The sequence below is a fragment of the Erpetoichthys calabaricus genome, chromosome 6 (assembly GCF_900747795.2).
Source record: "Erpetoichthys calabaricus chromosome 6, fErpCal1.3, whole genome shotgun sequence".
NCBI lineage: Eukaryota > Metazoa > Chordata > Cladistia > Polypteriformes > Polypteridae > Erpetoichthys > Erpetoichthys calabaricus.
In genome coordinates, this window is record NC_041399.2 from 77,595,601 (window position 1) to 77,617,900 (window position 22,300).

The 22,300-nt window shown below is 38.1% G+C and overlaps 1 protein-coding gene across 1 annotated transcript in view; it reads left to right on the forward strand.

Annotated features, from left to right (window-relative positions):
- Window positions 1-506: 506 nt before the first annotated feature.
- Window positions 507-22,300, forward strand: part of tmem200ca (transmembrane protein 200C, genome duplicate a) — a 75,488-nt gene continuing 53,694 nt past the window's right edge. The window contains exon 1 of the mRNA XM_028803737.2: window positions 507-1,109. The gene's annotated coding sequence lies outside the window, so the exon portion shown is untranslated. The remainder of the gene's footprint in view (window positions 1,110-22,300) is intronic.

The following is a 22,300-nucleotide window of genomic DNA, read 5'->3' on the forward strand; positions in this document are numbered from 1 at the left end:
AGAAATAGAGGGGGATTCCAGTTCGGATTAACAAAACCCGCAATTTACTCTTTGTCAAAATACACCGATGGAAAGGCATTGGTTACGACGATGCATTAAAAGCAGATCGATCCAGCGTCGTTCCTGTAAGCAGCAATAGTACTGAAAAAATAGCAGGTACGAAAAATAAAAAAAAATGTCAGCTCGAAATGAAACACCATGCCTTGTAATAAGACGTGAAGCAACGAGCGCGCTCCTCAGATGCAGAAGCGCTACGCCTCTTTCCCTCCCTTCCCCCAGTGGGATGTTGTCAAATCCCACGCAGACGGCGCGGTTATTTTCAGCTCCAGCTTCGGATCTGTGCAAATGATTGTGGTGTACGTTACGTTAATTTGCAAGACCTGTGCTCACCTAAAACCAAGATAGGCATCAATAGCGGTTTGTAGCTCCAGTTGTCCTTCCTCAACACAGATCACTTTGGGTAGGGCAGAGTGGCACAACTTCAGTAATTGAATGCGTGAAAGTCACCCGAGTTTCCAACATCTTCACCGCAAATTGGATTTTCCGTTACTTTTGTCGACGGCCCGATGAAACTGTTGTCTCCTCAGATGACCCGCAGTGCCCAAGGACTGTCCACGCCCTCTTGACCCCGAACCCCATGGTGGATTTAATGAAGGGACCCGCAACTAAAAAGGGGAGTTAAAAGACAATTATTCACATCCTGCAGCAGCTTATGTCCGTCACCACTCCTGTATCATAGCAACAGCAGCAGCAGCAGCAGCAGAAGAGATCCAGGGGAAAAGCAGCAGGATCCCCCGTCAGGCGGCAGCGCCATTCCGAGTCTGGCAAAGCGGAGGCGCCGACCTCTGACAGACGCGGCTGCGCCAGCCAGCCTCCGGGAGACATGCTAGACGTCCGTGGGAAAACTTACGCTTGCGTGGCCGCTGCTCCTGCTGCGTGCGGACCACAGGAGCGGGAGTGTGCTAGGAGCTGCAGCAGTGGATCGCTGGGATTATCCTCCAGGAGAACGCGGGCCGTCTGTGCGCCATGAAGAAAGAAACTTTCCGAATAACCGAGAACACTGGAATATCACTCTTTCTCCGCTGGCCAATTGCATCTCGTCTTCCTCGGTAAGTTCAGCCTTGACATGAAGCGCTGCAATTACTGGAAAAATCATAAATGCAAAGAATTCGAGAGCTCGGATATGCGAGCAGCTAATATGGCAAGTTGCGGAGGTAAGATGGAGCGGGGCGGCAGGTGCGGTGCTGCGGGCAGGTGCCTCCGTTTGAATCGCGCTTTGTGGAAAGAGGCGTTATTCAGTTGCAGTAAGCAAAATTAGATCGATAATCTTTGAACCGGGCATACTGTTAAAACTGTTCGTCTTCGAGGTAGTTTTAACATGTAAGACGTGCCCTGGACTGGAAAAGAAACACGAGCCGTGATGTAACGAGTTTAACAACAAAGACATCAGGCGTGCAGGTAGTCAGAAGAGTCGCAGGCATTGCGCATCTTCAAGCCCCCGTTAACACTTTAGGGCTTCATTTAATCACATCAGCTAAGGTTCAGAAATAGCTGAGGGCGAGAAAGAAAGAAGGGACGATCGCTTTCTTATCTTTCTTTATTATTAGAGGAGACTCGTATGTTTGTGGTTATGTGGAGAAACGGGGCATTTACAAAGGAAGAAGAAAAACCTTCACAATAGGGAGATTGGGCAATATGAATCGCTTACCCCTGAATCGCACAATCATCGCGCAAATCGGAAAACAATATGTCACAAACGACAACAGAGGTGAGCTGTGGAAACGACCGGGGCGTTTAAACCCCTGGCAGGGCGCCTTCGGTGGGCATGACGCAGGGTAGATCGGCGCTCTGACAAGGATCGGTGTGTGGACAGGGAGCTCCCTCTTTGTGTAGAGTTATGCGACCGGCGAGTACAAAATGCTGAGGTGTTTGTGTAGACGAGTAAACGTCAAGTTAACAAGGACTGTGTGTAACTCAGTAGAGGTGCAGGTGCACGTATGTGAATATGTGGGAATATGGAGGAGCGTTTCTGGCTTCATAGTCGGGCATTTGCCAAATGCCTCATCAGGGCGACAATCGCTCTCTTTTCTCCAACGTGAGCGTGTTATGCTGTCGATGTGTCAATATGTAGCAAACACATTAACATGTGCATTATGTTAATGAATGCATAATATGCAGTTATCGTGGTCTGTAACTGTGCCAAGCTATCGGTTTTAATAAACAGAGATCAGTCGGATTAATTTGATTTCTTTGCTCTGTTGTTTCCTGCCTTGAGCCTGATGCTACCAGGACAGGTTTGTCCGCCTGCGACCTGCATGACTCTTAACTGAGATAAGCAGGTTTGTAATGAATTATTGTTTTCATTTCTGTCTGTTGATTACAATAAAGGTCTAACTTGGGTTTAAAATGCATTCATAAATGTAAACTGCAGCTCAAGTATGTAGTGATATGATTATATGGGGTGATTGTATTTTCCATTTTTAATGCACCGGTACTGTATAATTTTACTATCCGCTCTATAATTACATTCATTTTCTGAGGCAGCATAACAATTCAGTGTTAAGCAAAACTGGGCAACGTTCCAGCAGAATTGGGTGCAAGGCAGAAACTGGCCCTGAATGGGACTCTGGGCCATCACAATCCAGTTTAGAGAGAGAGAGGTGTTCAATTGAATAATCTGTGCATCTTTGGGACATAAACTAGTGGCACTTGAGAGAAAAAAAACCTATAAAGTCAAGAGGAGAAGGAGAAAATGCCACAGATCAGTGGCTGGGCCAGGGTTTGAACCTAGTCATGTGCTAACTACTATACTACCATGCCACCCTGGCTTTAGAAAGGAGGTTGGAGATTTCAAACCATTACTGCCTCTAAGTTTAGAATGTTATGTTATATGGTTATATACAATATTTGTGTCCAGTCCGTAACAGGGTAAGAAAAAAATTTAAAATTTACATTATATTATTTATGGAGTACACACACACATATAACATGCTTACCACTAGCCCTTAAGAAGATATGTGGTCATAGACGCAGTTTGCTTGAATGGGATTTGGCAGGACAAAGATAAATGGACAAATGAAAAAACGGAGCACAGTGAAACTGTAGTGATAGTTTCATTTTTTATGTGACTGTTTTTTTTCTAGAACTGTTTGTTTCACTTCATTGTGTCTAGTTATTGATTTATCATTTTGTTTATTTTAGTTGAATGTCTTTTGATGATCTTAATATACTGCCATGGCTTCATGATTTTTCATTTAGCTGGGTTAATAGTTTCCCTACATACTGTATACTGTAAGTATATACTTATGAATGGATTGGTCACTAGAACTGAGCTTTAAGGGCTTTCCTAGGACATCTATTAGTCACTCAGTGCTGTGTAACACAAATAAAGCCTTCAATAAGGTCTTTTTACCGAGCAGCAATTTACTAATAGATGCTCTATAGGTAGCTGCTGTAGTAAAAGTGCTTTGTAAGTCTTATAGAAGCCAAGCACTGCATTTGTTAAACTCTTGTTTCATAGAAGAAACTCATAGATGGAATTAGGTAGCCTCATTCTAAAATGTTGGTGTAACTTCTTATACATAAAGCTTTCACTGAAGTCCTGTTATGAAGCAGAGAGTGACCAGTAGATGCCCCATTGGTAGAAGCTAATGTAAAAAGAGCTTTGTACAGTAAGTCTTGTGAAGACCTCACAAAGCATCACAGAGTAGTAACTGACTAATGAGTTAAATTGGGGAGCCCCTATTCAAAATTGCATTCTTATTGCTGTGTAACACAAACAAAGCCTTTCTTAAAGTCTTGTTAGGTAGCAGTAAGTGTATAATAGACAGTCCTACCGGTAGGTAGCCCCACTTTTAAAGTTTTGTTTTTTTTATTTGTAAATCATAATAAAACTGAACAACGCCCTTTTTTACGGTCTTCTTACTTATCAGTAAGTAACTCAGATGCCCTTCTCTAAAGTGTTATCATTTGTATTTTGTGAATATTGACCAAACCCAATTTTGTTTTGATCTTGTTTTATAGCAGTAACTGACTAATTTGTATAACTTTCCAAAAGTGTTCATTTTATTAATATACAACATAAAAAAGGTCTTTGTTAATGTCTTTTTAAATAGCAGTATATGACTGAATAGGAAGAATTTATTGTATTATTGCTATTTGTGTCTGCGGTGGGTTGGCACCCTGCCCGGGATTGGTTCCTGCCTTGTGCCCTGTGTTGGCTGGGATTGGCTCCAGCAGACCCCCGTGACCCTGTGTTCGGATTCAGCGGGTTGGAAAATGGATGGATGGATGTTATTTGTGTTATGTCATATTAAAACTAAACAAAGCCTTAGGTAGAAGGAAGTTATTAATAGAGATGTCTTACAGATAGCCCCAGTGTCGTCATTGGTGCTTCATAAGTCTTACTAAGACTAAACAAATCATTTAAGATTTTGTTACATAGCAGTAACTATTAGATGTAACTGGGTTGCTCCTTTTCTGAAACGCTCCTCGTATTGTCATGTTGCACAAACAAAATCTTTAAGGTGCAATAAATAGCTAACAGACACACTGCAGGTAACCTTAATGTCATTGTGTTATTGCAAGTCTTCTTACCACAAGACAAATCGTTTACTAAGGTCTTTCTGCATGGCAGACACTGATTAGTTGATGTGTCTGTTCTGTTTTTTAACCATATATAGTAAAGTATTGTGTTGGGGGTTATTACTTCCAGATCATGTTTTCAACCGATTTACATGTTGTAAATGTATCCATAAATATGTCAGAGTGGTGTCTGTCTATCTGTATGTGTGCATCAGGATCGGGTTCCATGGACATGATTGCTCAGAAACATGGTAGCTAATCTGAATGAAATGGGTCATACTTATTAGCATGATGGAGCGCTAGAAGCATGTTGATTTTTGATTTTGCTCTGCTGAGATAATGATTTACCACTTTTTAAGCACATTTGTGTTTCAAGTTCAGCACTGCTGGAGAAGCGTAATACACTTTTTTTCCAGCAAGCTCTGACTCTTCCATTTCATTCTAGATAATTAAATATTAGCCAGCCATATATTAGTGCTAAATGTATGGTTTTATGTAGGGATAATCATGTATTGGACACATCTGATTAATTTTACTTTTCTACCGTACATGCAATGCTGTAAATGCTACTTCATGTGATCCTGCCAACCAGCATCAGTGCTCTGTGAGACGAATTGGAGCAGCGAGGAGAATGAGCAGACCATTTACACAGCAGCATTCAAAGATGCAAATTGAAAAGTCAAAGATATCATGGAGATATAACCAAAGGGGAAAACTGGGGCATTTGGCTTTTATACTTTAAGAAGTGATCCTCCCATGTTCTCTTCATTTTTTACACAGAGAACCTCACAAATTATTAAAAAATAATTAACAGGCTTTGAATTAATAGAGAATTAAGCATAAAGTAGTTCTTGAACATGGCCCAAGAGTCCCAACTGTGTGGATCTCTGGTGTCTGGCATACCACCCTGATGAGATGGCACATATGGGTGGGTTTGCTTTTTTGCAGCCTGCATGCCTGTGCCCTCATGCTGCTGCTGTTTGCATTGCCACATGCTGCTTTCATCTGTAAGGACACCACATGCTGACTTTATGCGGCCTTTTAGTGAGTCAAGTTGCATTAGAAAATAGAAGAGGTAAAGGCCTAAGAAATGTTCATTTTGGGCAGTAGTTTAGCTTATCTAATTAACTTTAAAATACCGCACCCCAACTGATAAAACTGCACACTTTCATCTGCTCCATTCTGCTATATAGATATCTATCCATTCTCTGATCATGTTAAGCTATAATGACAGTATTGGAGACACTGGAAACTTGGGAGTGATGCCAGGCTACTCCTTTTATTCAGTGTGTTTTTTGACGCCTGTACCTATCATATTGCATAGGAATGGCACAGTGATTGGCACTGCTTCCTCCCATATTCAAGGAGCCAGGATCAAATCAATGTCTGTTTAGAGCTGTAAATACAAACCCCATTTGCAGAAAAGTTGGATTATTTTCCAAAATGCAATAAAAACAAAATTCAGTGATATGTTAATTCACGTGAACCTTTATTTAACTGAAAAAAAGGACAAGAAACGATTTTCAGTAGATTGTATTTTGCAAATATACACAAATTTAGAATTTGATGGATGCAACAAGCTCAACAAAAGTTGGGACAGAGGCATGTTTACCATTGTGTTCCATCACTTTTTAATAACATTTTTTAATCATTTTGGGACTGAGGAAACTAATTGTAGTAGCTTTGCGATTGGAAATTTTGTCCATTCTTGCTTCATATAAGACTTCAGCTGCTCAACAGTCTGTTCTCGCCGTTGTCTGATTCTTCTCTTCATGCTGTGCCATTCATTTTCAATAGGCCAGTCAAGCACACACACACAGTAGCATGTCTACAAAGCAACGCTGCTGTAGCCCATGCAGAATGTGCTGAAATAAGCATGGACATCCTAAGAAGAGATGTCACCTTGATGGCAACACATGTCTCTGTAAAATGGTGATATATGCCTTAGAGTCAATGGTACCTTCACATACATGCACCTCACACATTCCATAGGCACCGATGCACCTCCATACCATCACAGATGCTGGTACGTTTCACTGATAAGTCTAGATAGTCATTTTCATCTTTTACCCAGAGAACTCAACGCTTGTTTTTTTCCAAAAACAAGCTGAAATGTGAACTCATCTGATCACAGCACACAGTTCCACAGTCTTCTGTTCCACGTGCTATGAGATCGGGCCCAATGAACTTGCTGGGATTTCTGCATTGTTCATGTGTGAATTTCCCATTGGGATTAATAAAGTATCTATCTATCTATCTATCTATCTATCTATCTATCTATCTATCTATCTATCTATCTATCTATCTATCTATCTATCTATCTATCTATCTATCTATCATTGATTGATCCCCCAAACTATGTGACTCTTTAATTCCACCAGGGGGGGTAAACGTTAATATTTAACATTATACATAGTTATTGTCTGTTTTTTTTTTTTTTTTTTTTCACCTGTATTATTATCATTCTTTAATTTAATATTATTTATTGTATCAGTATGCTGCTGCTGAAGAATGTGAATTTCCCATTGGGATTAATAAAGTATCTATCTATCTATCTATCTATCTATCTATCTATCTATCTATCTATCTATCTATCTATCTATCTATCTATCTATCTATCTATCGCTTCCTCCTTGCATAATACAGTTTCAAGTTGCATTTCTGGATGCAGTGATGGATTCCTGAAGTACTCCTTAGCCCAGGTGGCTGTATTTGTCACAGTAGCATGATGGTTTCTGAGGTAGAGCTGCCTCAAGATTTGAAGATCACGTGCATTTAGCAGTGGTTTCTGACCTTGCTGTTTACGCACTCAGATGTCTCTTAATTCACTGAATCTTTTCACAATATTATGTACTGTAGATATTGAAAGACCCAAATTCCCTTCAATTTTGTGTTGGGAAATGTTCCTTTTGAACTGTTCTCTCACAAATGTTGGCACAAAGGGGGAAGCCATGGCCCATCACTGCTTTCAAAGACTGAGCCTTTGTTGGTTGTTACTTTTAAACCGAGTTATAATAACCTCACCTGCTTAATGTGGAGTTTTCCAAACTGGTGTTACTTGAATATTCTGTGCACTTTTCAATCTTATTTTAACCGTGTCCCAACTTTTGTTGAGTGTGTTGCAGTCATCAAGTTCTAAATTTGTGTATATTTACAAAATACATTTAAGTTGGTCAATAAACTATTGAAAATCTTTTCTAATTTTGTCAGTTAAATAAAGGTTCATGTGAATTAATATATTACAAGTTTTTATTTTTATTGCATTTTGAAAAATATCCAAACTTTTCTGGAAGTGGGGTTTGTACGAGTTCCCTTCATTGTCCCATAGACATGCAGGTCGGGCAAAGAGGTGACACAAAATTGGCATGGTGTCTCTCTATGCTGCATTGATGTGTCATTCAGTACCAGTTCTTGGATTGTGCCCAATACTGTTAGAGTGGCTTCTACCCACTTTGTGAGCTTTTAATGCTATGAAAATGGATGGACTCTAAACAGTTTCACAAAGCAGTAAACAGCAGTTCAGTTTACAGAAAGAGTAAGATTAGAACTATACTTTGTTTTTCATTTTTGAATTCTAACTCTTTAGTGTCTTTTGGTACAGGTAAGGTATTACAGATTACTGCATCTACCAAGTTATATTGGGCACTCAGATTTGGACTGGCATTCTTTTTAAACTGCCCTGTCAAACCATATCACCTGTAGTAAACTAAACCCATGCTGTTTTACTCCTTTGATTAAGGGGTTTGTGGGACAAGTAATCAGCCCTGTTATCCGTTTAATGTATGGTTTTATTATTAATTATTATTATTATTTATTTTTAGAGTTTTGTTAGTACTGTGGATATAATGGTTTTTAGTAATAACGATTTCTATACCACTTTGTTATTGGAACCTGGTTAGCATTAAACATTGGACATGGTGTCTGTTTAGTTTTAACACGAGTTCAGGTTTGGAAATCAAGTGGGCTCCATTCCAGGTTGTCTAGAGAGGAGCCATGTGCCTACTGGCCCAAGTTCAGCAGACTGCCTTTTTCGTACAGGCCACAGAACTCCTGTGGTTTATGTTTTCATTTTGTTCCAATTTGGTTTCCCCTGCTTCATTACTGCTGTTAACACAGTGTCACACATTGCTCTTCTTTTGGATTTGACACTGTACTGTGCTTTATGATGATGCAACATTGTAAATGGATAAGGGCAGTCTTACACTAGAGTTTTGTTTTGCACCATGAAAAAAAGGTTTTATCCCTCTCTAAGTAGTTTGCAACTTCTTCCCATGCTCTTAAATGCCTTCTTCAGGTCATAAACTATAACACTTTTGGTTTCGTAGGCAGTTTAGGGTACTGTGGTTTAAATCCCACATGTGGTTTTTGAAATTTTGCATCTTTGCATTTTTTTTATCCTCCTTGGAACAGTGTTCAGTGTAGAAAAGCACTATATGAACAATTTTCAAAATGTATAAATGGTGTAGTATTCAGGTATGTTCAGAGACTTTTTAACTTATTTGAAAGTTGGGAGTATTTTGCATTTTTTTTACTTATTTCATCAAAGAGTCAGTTATCACAGTTTATTTTTGTAACAATGAGTCAAGTCAAGTTGGGGAGCATGCACTGGTACAGTGTGCTGCCGCACCCACTACACAACGAAACAACTCGGGATCCTGGTTTGCAACCCCCCAGGCAGACACGCAGTCCAGTCCCACCCTCCGGAAACGACCCTCTATCTGCCGCAGCCAGGTGTTACGTGGGGTTACCAAGGGGTCTAACAATGAGGTATATTAAAAAATAAAAGAAATAATAGAATGCAGTTACATGTGTTAGTAGGCAACATTAAATTCATGCTTTTAGCAGCTCTTTATAATGCAATGTAATGTAGTTAAAAATATAGCCCAATTAGGCATTTGGTGACTGAATAGTTTTCATAGACCGCATGTTCCAATTCAAATAATGTAAAAAATGTTATTTTTTTTTAATGTTTTATTGAATTTTGTTTAAAATCGATAAACATTCCATACAAGCAAGTCAAATTTTACAAAACTGGGTTTGAATCGAATCAACCCCCACCCATGAGAAAGAGAGCTAGGCCAACAGAGTAAAACTTTAATGGTAGAAAAAAAAAATAGAAATAGAATTAAAAAGGGAAGAGAATCCGCTTCCTCGATTTTAAATCCTTATTCTAAAATATTATTGATTAGATCCTGCCAGGTTTTGAAAAAGTTTTGTACAGATCGTCTAAGTGCGAATTTGATTTTTTCCAGTTTCAAATAGTATGTAACATCAGTAACCCACTGACTTAGAATAGCAGAGTTAGGATTCTTCCAGTTGAGCAAGTCTACGTGCCAATAGTGTAGTAAAGGCAGTCATAGTTTGTTTGTCCTTCTCCACTTTAAGCCCATTTGGTAGAACACGAAACACAACTGTTAGTGGATTAGGAGGGATTGGGACACCAAGGCTGTCTGACAGGCATTTAAAGAATTTGCTCCAAAATGATGTTAATTTGGTGCAGGTTCAAAACATAAGGCCCAATGAGGCTGGAACTTGATTGCAACGTTCCCAGGTTGGATCTTGCCCTGGAAAATTCTGGACAATTTTAAATGAGACAGATGCACTAAATAGATAATTTTAAGTTGAATAATTGTATGCTTTGCGCATATGGAGCGCAAGTGAATTCTCTGCATTGCTACCTTCCACTCTTTTTCTGAAATGTTGAGTGAGAGATCCTTTTCCCATTGTCCTCTGAGATCTTTGAAAGGGAGGGACTGTAAATTGTTTTTATACTGTATATTTACAGAAATGCTGTCAGAGTCCTCAAGACTGATCAATACTTTTTCTGGAATAGTGGTAGGTGGTAGGTGAGGAAAATTGGGCAGGTTTTGTTAAGTAATGTTTCAGATTTGGAGGTAGTGAAAGAAAAGTGCTGTTGGAAAGTTAAAATTTGGAGTGTAATTGTTTGTAGGATGCAAAAACGTTGTCTATGTACAGATCTTTAAGTGATTTAATCCCGAATGTTTTCCAGACATTAAAAACTGCGTACATTTGGAGAGAGAGTGGAAAAAGGTGGTTATCATGCAGAGGTGCCACAGATAAAAGCCTCTCTATCTTGAAGTACTTCCTACATTGGTTCTATATTCTGAGTGAGTGAAGCACAATTGGGTTGTTAGTATATTGCAGATGACTTGTATTTATTGAGGTACAAAGCAATGAATATAATGAAGTACTGCAGGATTTTATTTCTATTTCAAACCAAGCCTGTGTATGTTCATTTATTTGTGTCCAGGTTTTTATATCTTGTATATTTGCTGCCCTGTAATAAAACTGAAAGTTAGGTAGAGCCATGCCACCTTAACATGCTACTTTTATTCAAATTAATTCTGAGACCGGAAATCTTTTGAAATTCTGTTAGTGCTGCAGGCACAGTATTTTGTGGGTCTGATATATACAGTACCATATCATCTGCATATAGTGAAATTTTCTGTTCAATTCCTTCTCTGATATTCCCCTTTATCACATAAGCAAAAATGTTATTGATTGATGTCTTATTACCTGTTCATTGTGGAAGGTCTAAGACCAACTATTTTACATTTTTAAACATAACATTTTTGAAATATCAGATAGAGACTTGAAATATCTGAAGTCTCAAGGAAAAATTGTTGGCAGCTTCAAACCATTATGGAAAGAACGTCAGAAGTTTGTCTAATAAATTATAGTGTGAGAGAAATACTGAATCATTATAAGTAGCAGTTAGGCAGACATATGGTTGTTTTCATTGTAACATAAAAATTCAGTACACATTTTTTTACTGCATGTTTTCAGAGCAACACACATAATTCCTTTTCTCTTACATTCAATAATTTTTTATTGTTTGTGTACCTCAAGCCGCAGGAGAAGTGAGTAATGTGTGCATGTGCCTGTATCATTTGACTGACTTGTCTTGGGGATTTGTTTTGCCATGAGGAGCAACTGCTGAATGAGTAAAATTAGAAAATATACAAACTGAAGGGTCCTCTCAAAAGATAAATTTTGGTACAGTAAACTAACCTGTAATTTGAAGTTGCACATGATTTCAGCAAAATCTGTCCACTGGGGACCGAGTTGTTTCGGATGGACAGACAGACATATGTAAATATATCTAAAAAGGAAGCTTTTATGTTCATTGACAACTTTAGAGTGACCCAGTATGTGAATATGAGAGTATTCAGTGAAGGGCTGGCATTACCTCCTAGGTTGGTCATTGCCTTTTGCTCACTGCTCCCAGGAATGATTGCGACACACCCAAGAATTTGACATGCAGAAAGCTGGCTCACTCAATGAATAAATGAATTCAAGTTTTCTATTTGGAAATTAAATCCTGAAGATTTTACGAAATTGTTTGTCTAGCGCTAAGTTTATTGGTGGGGAGTCACAGTTTAAGATGTGACATCAGGTGATTTATTAACAAATAAACAGCAGGAGTCCAAGAATGTGAGAGGGTGAAACGCATTAGATAAACTCGATGCAATAAACAAAACTTCTTAAGGAGATATTATTTAACAGACTGGCATTACAGCCTTAGACATATGCAACCACAAGATATGCTGTAATGTCTCTAATCCAGTTAGCTTTATACATTTCCCAGTTTTGTTATTTCTGATCCAATTTGACATGCAATGTTTTAAAATTGATTTCTGAAGAAACTTTTGCCAAACTGCTTTATTGCACTCTGTCAAAAAGAGTTACTTTATAATCTCAGTATAATGTTTTATTACAAGAACTGCCTGTCAGTCTTTATGCAATCGGCAAACAATAAAGCCATTGCATTTTGGATTTGTCCAGAGAAAAATCTTTTATTGGGGAGAAACATGTTACCCCCAGAGGATATTTGTATGTGTTTGTGATGAGTCAAGAGTGCAACTTGTCCATCTACTCATTTCCAAATCTGCTGGCTGAGAAACATCAGTGTGTGGATATCAGGGCCACTTACACACTCGCCCCTACTGGGATGATGTAGTTAGTGTAGTAGGTACGTCTTTGATATGTGAGAGAGAGACTATCATTGCTAAACTGATGGAAACTACTCGCACATAAGTCACTAAAGATTCTCATGGCTACGTGACAAAAATAAATATTTACAGTGTTTCAAATTGAAACATTTTATTAGTGGGTGGCATTCATTGCTGGACTGAGTTGTGGTTGGATGGCTGTCCCTCCTAGCAATAAATAAACAACTGAAAAGGAATGTGTATGATTTTTAATAGAATTACAATAGAAGTATACGTACAAAAAAGGCAAAGAAACAAATTGTAAATAGAATCTCATTTTTTAACTTTGTTATAATAAGTAGGAAGGATTATAAGTACGATTGCATTATAAGTAAGATTATTGAAAGGGGATGAAAACTATGGGAATGCATTTTCTTTGGCTATGAAGGGGATCATGTTCTTACCTGAAGGCAGTGTAGAATTTATGTATCTCAACAACTTGCAACAAGTTTTGCATGGAAGGAGAATCACATTTAACACTCACATTTGCTAAAAATCTCACTACCACTCAGTCATTGGAGCTGTCACCGTATATGAATTGCATTGTTTGATAAATTACAAGGTTGTTTCAGAATTTTTCAGATTGATACATTGCAACATTACTTATTGCGAGTAACATAAGGTGTGGGTCACTTTGGTAAATCAATGTAAAAAATGGCAAAATAAGAATTGGAGCACCACATGACAAAAACAAGCAAGCTTCATCGGCACTTCAGTTACAATTTGCCCCCTTTGAATACTTAGAGTAATCGTCTTCTTCTTCTATTGGCTGCTCCCGTTAGGGGTCGCCACAGCGGATCATCTTCTTCCATATATTTCTGTCCTCTGCATCTTGTTCTGTTACACCCATCACCTGCATGTCCTCTCTCACAACATCCAAAAACCTCCTCTTAGGCCTTCCTCTTTTCCTCTTCCCTGGCAGCTCTATCCTTAGGATCCTTCTCCCAATATACCCAGCATCTCTCCTCTGCACATGTCCAGTGATAATGTCTCAAATTGGTTGATGCAGTGCCATTACACCAACTCAGAGCTTCCACCTATGGTTTACTGGCCAGGTGATCAGCATTTCAGGATGGTCTATCCATTTGTTTCAATGGTAGTATTGGAATGACTGGCTTTAAGATTAGAACCTCTTTAATTAGCTAATATGTCAGCATCTTTATGTACCTTTAGTTTTACGCTACTAAACACACAGGGGATGTGAATCGGATACTTGTACATAGAGACTCACAATAATGTGAGGAATTTATTTTACAGAAGACCTTTTTGTAGTGTCAGGAAATATAATTCTTAGTAGAAAATGTATGTAAACATTAACTCCACCTTCTTCAAGAAACATTTGAACGATGGATCAAAAAGCTTAAACAGCTGTACATATTTTAATACTTCACCAGTCGTGTAATCTATCTGGTTGAACAAGCACAATTGATCATCTTCAAGCCTAAACAATCCTTTCTCATAATTTGGAAAACACTTTGATATGAGTCTTTATGAAATTTTCAAACAAGTGACGCATACATACTGCAAATTAAGATTTACCATTTATTATCATTTACCTGTACATTTAGCTGCAAGGAGAAAGTGTTTTAGGAACAAATGTATCACAAATGACACTGATGTAATGAGTTCATTGCACACTGAAAGCATGATAGAATCAGGAAATGTAAATTTTGCTCAAAAATATTTTTTATTTGGATTATTTATTTTTGTGATATCATTTTATTGCAGTTTTTAGAGGCAGTTTTTATTGTCGTCACTGCCATTTTGTGTGTTATTTTTATGGGAGCCACCATGTTGTTTTTAACAATGACTTCAGCTGCCGGGTATGTGGTATAGATGATGTGGAGCATGTAACAAAATCACTTTGCTGCAAACCTAAAGGTGTACTTAGGGATTTTGATCTTGTTTTCATATCATAACATTGATTTCTGGCAGTTGCCTTTGCATTGGTTATTAGGTACCTCTTGTTGCTGACCCATGCAAATCTGACTTCTCTTCACAGATTTTCCCGTTAAACCCTTACAATTAGATTGCTGCTCTGAATAAAAATCACACTATAACAATTTGTCTGTGTACATTCAGCATAAGCACAAGTACCCTTATTATTCCAACCACAGTATAAGACAAATGTCCCCAAGCTGGAAAGGTTTAGCTTCTCTTTCCTTGACGTTTCTAGACTTCTGCAAAAATGTTGGAGATCTCCAGTGTAGATGACTGACAATACAGTTTATATTAGCCTCAAGCAAGGACTAAAAATGTGAAGTTAATTTTAGACTGCAATATCCAAAACTGCAAATAAATCTTCAATGTCAGATCATAAGTGAAAATATCCACTGCTTCCTTCACATTTATAATATGTCTGACTAAAATGACATTGATGCACAAGGACAACATGCCACCTCTTCATTTTTTGCTAATTCACATGCAGTTTATTGGCCAGTTTTGGGGTTCACTCTTTAGTATTAGGGTATTGGATCTGAAATTTTTAATACCCTTAATGATGCCAGCCTCGCTTTTACAACAAGCATTTACTTTATTGTGTTTATATTACATTAGTCTTGTGGTTTATTTCAAATTTTTATATCTGGACTCTAAATATAAAGCACTAATATAAAGAATATGTAACCTTTAATAATGATCGACTGTCTGCAGCAGAGGCAGTGTTCCAGAATACCTCTATATTGGGTGTATTAAGCCGTGAAATAAAGAATTAGGCTGCCTCCTATAGATGTTAAATTCATTATTTTATAGGAGCACAGGACACATCACATTGAAAACTGCAGCAAAATGACTATCTCAGGGAAAAATAAAGAAAATGAGCAAAAGAAAATGTCAAGTCAGCGACTTTAATGAGATTTTAAAAAAATAATAATCTCTTGGTGCATTTAACTGCATGGGATCTTGCTGATCCGGTCACATTCATTGAAGATGAAAATAATACATGGCCCTAAAGTAAAAATAATCCAGAGCATTAGGGAAGAAAACATTGTTGAACAGTCATAAAGAAAGACATTCTTGTCAACACAGCTGCATTGCTGGAGCTCACAGCATTTTTCTTCAAGGCCGTTTCCACAACACGGTCTCTTTTATTTGTGGCTGTGATTTTTAACTGTTAATGACATTGAGAACATCAAGTACCAATATCATTTCGAGCCACGGCACTAGAAGTTGTGCAGCACGCCATTTATAATTAAGCATACGCCATGTATGGCTGGCAAAATCTTGCATACAGATTTGTGTTCTGAGTTAGTATTGTTCTCTGATGGAAATGCATGGTTGTGTGGATGTTTATTAAATTGTTTGTTCTGCTGAAAATAAATGAAGTTTGATTTCCCCCTAGATAGTATAAGGCCTTACTACAATAATGTTTTTTTCTGATGCATAACCTCACTATATAATATCTGTAACTAAGTAAAAAGAATGCTTGTATTATGAGCTGTGCAGTGTGCCCATCCCTCATTTTATTTTTATAAATCATAGTTATTGTCTGTTTTTTTCACCTGTATTATTATCATTCTTTAATTTAATATTATTTATTGTATCAGTATGCTGCTGCTGAAGAATGTGAATTTCCCATTGGGATTAATAAAGTATCTATCTATCTATCTATCTATCTATCTATCTATCTATCTATCTATCTATCTATCTATCTATCTATCTATCTATCTATCTATCTATCTATCTATCTATCTATCTATCTATCTATCTATCTATCTATCTATAAGGCTTTACCATTATATAAAACCTAGCAGTGCAATATGTCTGAACCATCTGTAATGCATCAGGGTATGCAGGCCAGCATAGGACCCCTAGAGCCAGGTAAAACACCATGTGTCCCTAAAATATTTCTCTTGCCAAAATGCCTCAGGGCTAGTGGTTTTGTTTGCTGTATGCTGTTTGGTTACTGGTTTCCTTGGAGGTGGCTGTTAAACTCCTCAGTAGCTGATCACAGGCAGATAGGATTACACAAATGCTTACACTTCCACCCCCTACAAAGTGCTGGTCTCAGTTTGATGAGATTGACATCTTAATAAACCTACAGGACAAAAGGTGGGCTTTGCATGGCTTACATTTTATCCTTGCAGTAGGGTGTCACATAGATTTCAGGGTTTCTTAGCATAGTCCTGACATATAAACACTAAAAGGCCCCTTAGGCTTTAATGCATAATGAGTGCTACAGATGTATTGGGAGCTTGGCTGTTTTATTCTCTTTTATTTTGCTTAGATTCTCTGTATTATCCTTCAAAGCAAGTGTTTCATGACCTTTTTCAGCCTAACGGAAGTACCAGGATTATCTGAAACCACCAGCCTCTTTAGCTTTAATTGCCTCTAAGGACTTAGATATTGCTTTTATATGAACTTTGGAATTGGTCTATCCATCCTTCCGACCTGCTTAGACATCTCTCGGTCGTTCTTTGCTTAAATTGAGAAGATTAAACATCTCAAGGATTTCCCTTTCTCATAGTTCATATTCTGCAGTTCTACAATAAATCTAGCACTTCCTCTCTGAATTTTCTTACATGCTGTTGACTTATTTTGTAATACTGTATACTCTAGGTTTCCAGGTTTATAGGATCAACATTGTAATGAGTACAGAGTACAGTAACATCTGTACTTGCATGCGCTAATCAACAAGTGACACGTCACAACACTCCGGTGCTATGATCAGTGTCTATAACAGCCTACCTAGAAACTTGTGTCTTTCTTACCTCATTTGCTAGTAATGATATTGTTCATTTATTCAACACTATGCACCATAAATAGGAATGATACCAGGATCTTTGTCTTCAATACCAGTGAAATTTTACAATACTTGGTTTTCTTTCAATACCACAGAAAAAACAGAAATCTCATTTGATGGCTTTTTATTTAAGTACCTTCATTAATAAAGTGAACAATATTCTTCCTTTTTCTGTAATATAATATAAAATATTTAAATGATAACAGTAACAACTTTAAAATACTGGTGTATCCAACAAGTGATTATCCAGCTATAATGTAAGTAAAAAAGACACTCTTCTCCACCCATTCCAACCTGCCTGCACTCTCTTTTTGACTTCTCTTCCACAATCGCCATTACTCTGTACTGTTGATCCTAAGTATTTAAACTCATCCATCTCATTCGCCAACTCTACTCCTTGCATCCTCACCATTCCACTGACCTCCCTCTCATTTACACACGTTTTCTGTCTTGTTCCTACTGACCTTCATTCCTCTCCTCTCTAGTGCATATCTCCACCTCTCCAGGGTCTCCTCAACCTGCTCCCTACTATCGCTACAGATCACAATGTCATCAGCAAACATCATAGTCCACGGGGACTCCTGTCTAATTTTGTCTGTCAACCTGTCCATCACCATTGCAAATAAGAAAGGGCTCAGAGCCAGTCCCTGATGTAATCCCACCTCCACCTTGAATGCATCCATCACTCCTACCGCAGACCTCACTACTGTCACATATCCTGTACAACTCTTACGTACTTCTCTGCCACTCCCGACTTCCTCATACAATACCACAGCTCCTCTCGAGATACCCTGTCATATACTTTCTCCAGGTCCACAAAGACACAATGCAACTCCTTCTGGCCTTCTCTATACTTCTCCATCAATACCCTCAGAGCAAACATCGCATCTGTGGTGCTCTTTCTTGGCATGAAACCATACTGCTGCTCACTAACCATCACCTCACTTCTTAACCTAGCTTCCACTACTCTTTCCCATAACTTCATGCTGTGACTCATCAATTTTATCCCCCTGTAGTTACTACAGTCCTGCACATCCCCAGTATTCTTAAATATCGGCACCAGTACACTTCTTCTCCACTCCTCAGGCATCCTCTTGTTGAGTATATTGGGAGAAGGATGCTAAAGATAGAGCTACCAGGCAAGAGAAAAAGAGGAAGGCCTAAGAGGAGGTGTATGGATGTGGTGAGAGAGGACATGCAGGTGATGGGTGTAAAAGAACAAGATGCAGAGCACAGGAAGATATGGAAGAAGATGATCCGCTGTGGCAACCCCAAATGGGAGCAGCCGAAAGAAGAAGTAGTAGTATTAGAATTTATAAATATCAAAATACATTGCAAGTCTTGAATTATTAATGTGTGGCAGAAATGGGGTTCCCCCCATTGTAGCAGCAAATGAGGTTTATAATCTTGGGGACGGGGAGTTTCAGCAGAGGGTATAAAAAAAAATCTTTATCATGAACTACCTGATTGATCTTAGCATGTGCTCAAACTAAATTTACACTTTGACATTTTCTGCTTAAAATCCATGGTAAATATACAAAATCAAACTTTATTATATATGTATTGTTTAAATGTAGAATTTCAAGTTAATTCTGGGTATTTCCAATTAAACCAACTCTAAAAGCTGTTTTTGTAACAAAATGCTCTTAAAGTCTGGTTTGTCAGTAAACCAATTAATTCAATTTGTAACATTTTCTGTTGTAAGATTTATATTTCCTTCATTAGCTGGTTAAAAAAATATTACTAAAGAATAATATTTAACAGATTACTTCAAATTTCAAATGTCAGAAGCACATGGTGCTTTAATTTATCAAATCTGTCCCTCCATTTTTTCACATTTGACCCAACTTTAAAGCTGCCTGTGTGAAATCAAACGGTTTTATGTTAATTCTTTATTTCAGAACTCCTGTAAAACAGCCTTTGTTTGATGTTTTTGAAGTTTCTTACATGAATGAGCAGACTTTATTACTTAATTGAATGTCTGTGTACAAATCTGGAAGTTGAAAATGATTTGGACTGTCGTTACATATGCTGAATAAATTTATAATTGAGACAGAACTGCTTCTTCAATGTCCCAATCATATGCAGTGCATCCGGAAAGTATTCACAGCGCATCACTTTTTCCACATTTTGTTATGTTACAGCCTTATTCCAAAATGGATTAAATTCATTTTTTTCCTCAGAATTCTACACACAACACCCCATAATGACAACGTGAAAAAAGTTTACTTGAGGTTTTTGCAAATTTATTAAAAATAAAAAAATGGAGAAATCACATGTACATAAGTATTCACATCCTTTGCCATGAAGCTCAAAATTGAGCTCAGGTACATCCTGTTTCCCCTGATCATCCTTGAGATGTTTCTGCTGCTTAATTGGAGTCCACCTGTGGTAAATTCAGTTGATTGGACATGATTTGGAAAGGCACACCATCTGTCTATATAAGGTCCCACAGATTACAGTTCATGTCAGAGCACAAACCAAGCATGAAGTCAAAGGAATTGTTTGTAGACTTCTGAGACAGGATTGTCTCGATGCACATATCTGGGGAAGGTTACAGAAAAATTTCTGCTGCTTTGAAGGTCCCAATGAGCACAGTGGCCTCCATCATCCGTAAGTGGAAGAAGTTCAAAACCACCAGGACTCTTCCTAGAGCTGGCCGGCCATCTAAACTGAGCGATTGGGGGAGAAGGGCCTTAGTCAAGGAGGTGACCAAGAACCCGATGGTCACTCTGTCAGAGCTCCAGAGGTCCTCTGTGGAGAGAGGAGAACCTTCCAGAAGGACAACCATCTCTGCAGCAATCCACCAATCAGGCCTGTATGGTAGAGTGGCCAGACGGAAGCCACTCCTTAGTAAAAGGCACATGGCAGCCCGCCTGGAGTTTGCCAAAAGGCACCTGAAGGACTCTCAGACCATGAGAAAGAAAATTCTCTGGTCTGATGAGACAAAGATTGAACTCTTTGGTGTGAATGCCGGGCGTCACGTTTGGAGGAAACCAGGCACCGCTCATCACCAGGCCAATACCATCCCTACAGTGAAACATGGTGGTGGCAGCATCATGCTGTGGGGATGTTTTTCAGCGGCAGGGACTGGGAGACTAGTCAGGATAAAGGGAAAGATGACTGCAGCAATGTACAGAGACATCCTGGATGAAAACCTGCTCCAGAGCGCTCTTGACCTCAGACTGGGGCGACGGTTCATCTTTCAGCAGGACAACGACCCTAAGCACACATCCAAGATATGTGAGATTACCCCATACCTAACCCCCCTGAAAATGATCCTAAACATGCTGCTTAGAAAATGGACGGATGCTTGGTCTGATAGACATCTGAAGAAATGCTTATTTCAATCAGAGAATGAATGAGAAGCCTCCATTCATTTATCAGGGCAGTGTAAGATTCCATTTCAAAGCGATTCTTCTCATTATCTTTTCATCTCCTCTTATAAATGTGGGACAATACAAGTAAACGATTACACTTCATCTAATCAATAATCCTATTTCACTCACAAAGCATGCACAAATCTGTTTCTGAACTGATTCTATAATGGAATGACAGTGGCAAAAACACAAGCCTGTATGCATGATTTTCTTTTTTTATTAATGACAAATACAATTGTTATACTCACGCTAAAATTCTCTTGCGAGAATACAAACCATAAGTGTAGTATTGAATTTCTTGAGGCTACCAATACTGTAAAAAAAGCTGGTACCGTTAAGTTTTCTGGATTTGAGTACCAAAATATTGATTCATGTGACATTCGTATAAATTTTTACATAGTAATATTTAAGTACACTCTATGAGCATAGACCTACAACCTTGAGGGAAAGACTTCTTAAATGACTTAAAAATCATAACTGCATAGTGACTTGCTCATGTTTGAGAAGTAATTTGGAATTATTGACTGAACTCCCATTCCTTTTGGTTTACCAGTATGCCCTAGCCAATAGTTTCATAATACTATTTTTTTTTTGTGCATGTACAAATCTGTTTCTTTTAGAATGTTTAACAAAATATTAATGCTTGCTATCAGTCTTCATCATTCTAATTTTTAATATTAATAGTCGTACTCACCAAAGTTCATATGGAGCCAAATTTGCACAGTATTCCAGATGCAGCCTCACAAAATGCATATATAAATCAGGCATAGACCTCTTGAGACTTGATCTCAGTGAGGTGACTCAAACGTACCTCATCGTGCCATTCCTGTGTGACCAGTGTAGTCTAGGAGTGTAGTCAGGAGAGTATTATGGTCAGCAGTAACTTCTAGGAGTGGCAAAAAGTATGGAGGCCCAGGATCAACATTTAGTAGGAAAGCTTCATATATATGTATTTTAGTTACAAGTTAAATAAAATGAAAAGACAGTATGCATTTATAGGTATTTGATAAACCTTCTTTCTGCAATTAGGTGTCCAGCTATTTAATCACAATAAAACCATGAAAAAGGTAGCTACTGTTCAAAAATGACAAAAATTCAACTCTTATTGAAGAGTGTGTGTTTAAAATTGTTCATACATTTATGTATAACTACAAACAAATATTTGGTTTCATTGAAGATTAATGTGTCATATTATTCATTCATAAATAAAACACATCAGAGTTCACATTTTATTGATGATTGGAGAGTCAACAATATGCTAACATTGAATAAAGAGGACTATAGTGTAAAATTATTCATTCTTGTATATACCATATTCAGGTGTTAATTCATTTTCTCATAACAGTTCTCCATTACAGGATTGCAGATGCCAGAGGCCATCCCACTATTCTAGATTACAAGGCAGGAACCAAACTGGCCCAGATGTTCATCTATTATATGGCAGACTTACTCACACACTCACACTTACCTTTTACATTACCAGTTTAAACGGCAGGAAACCAGTGCATCCCATATTGCCTAGACAGGGATGAGGCTATGATTTGGATGTGTAAGATTACCTTTAAAAATACTACATAACCATG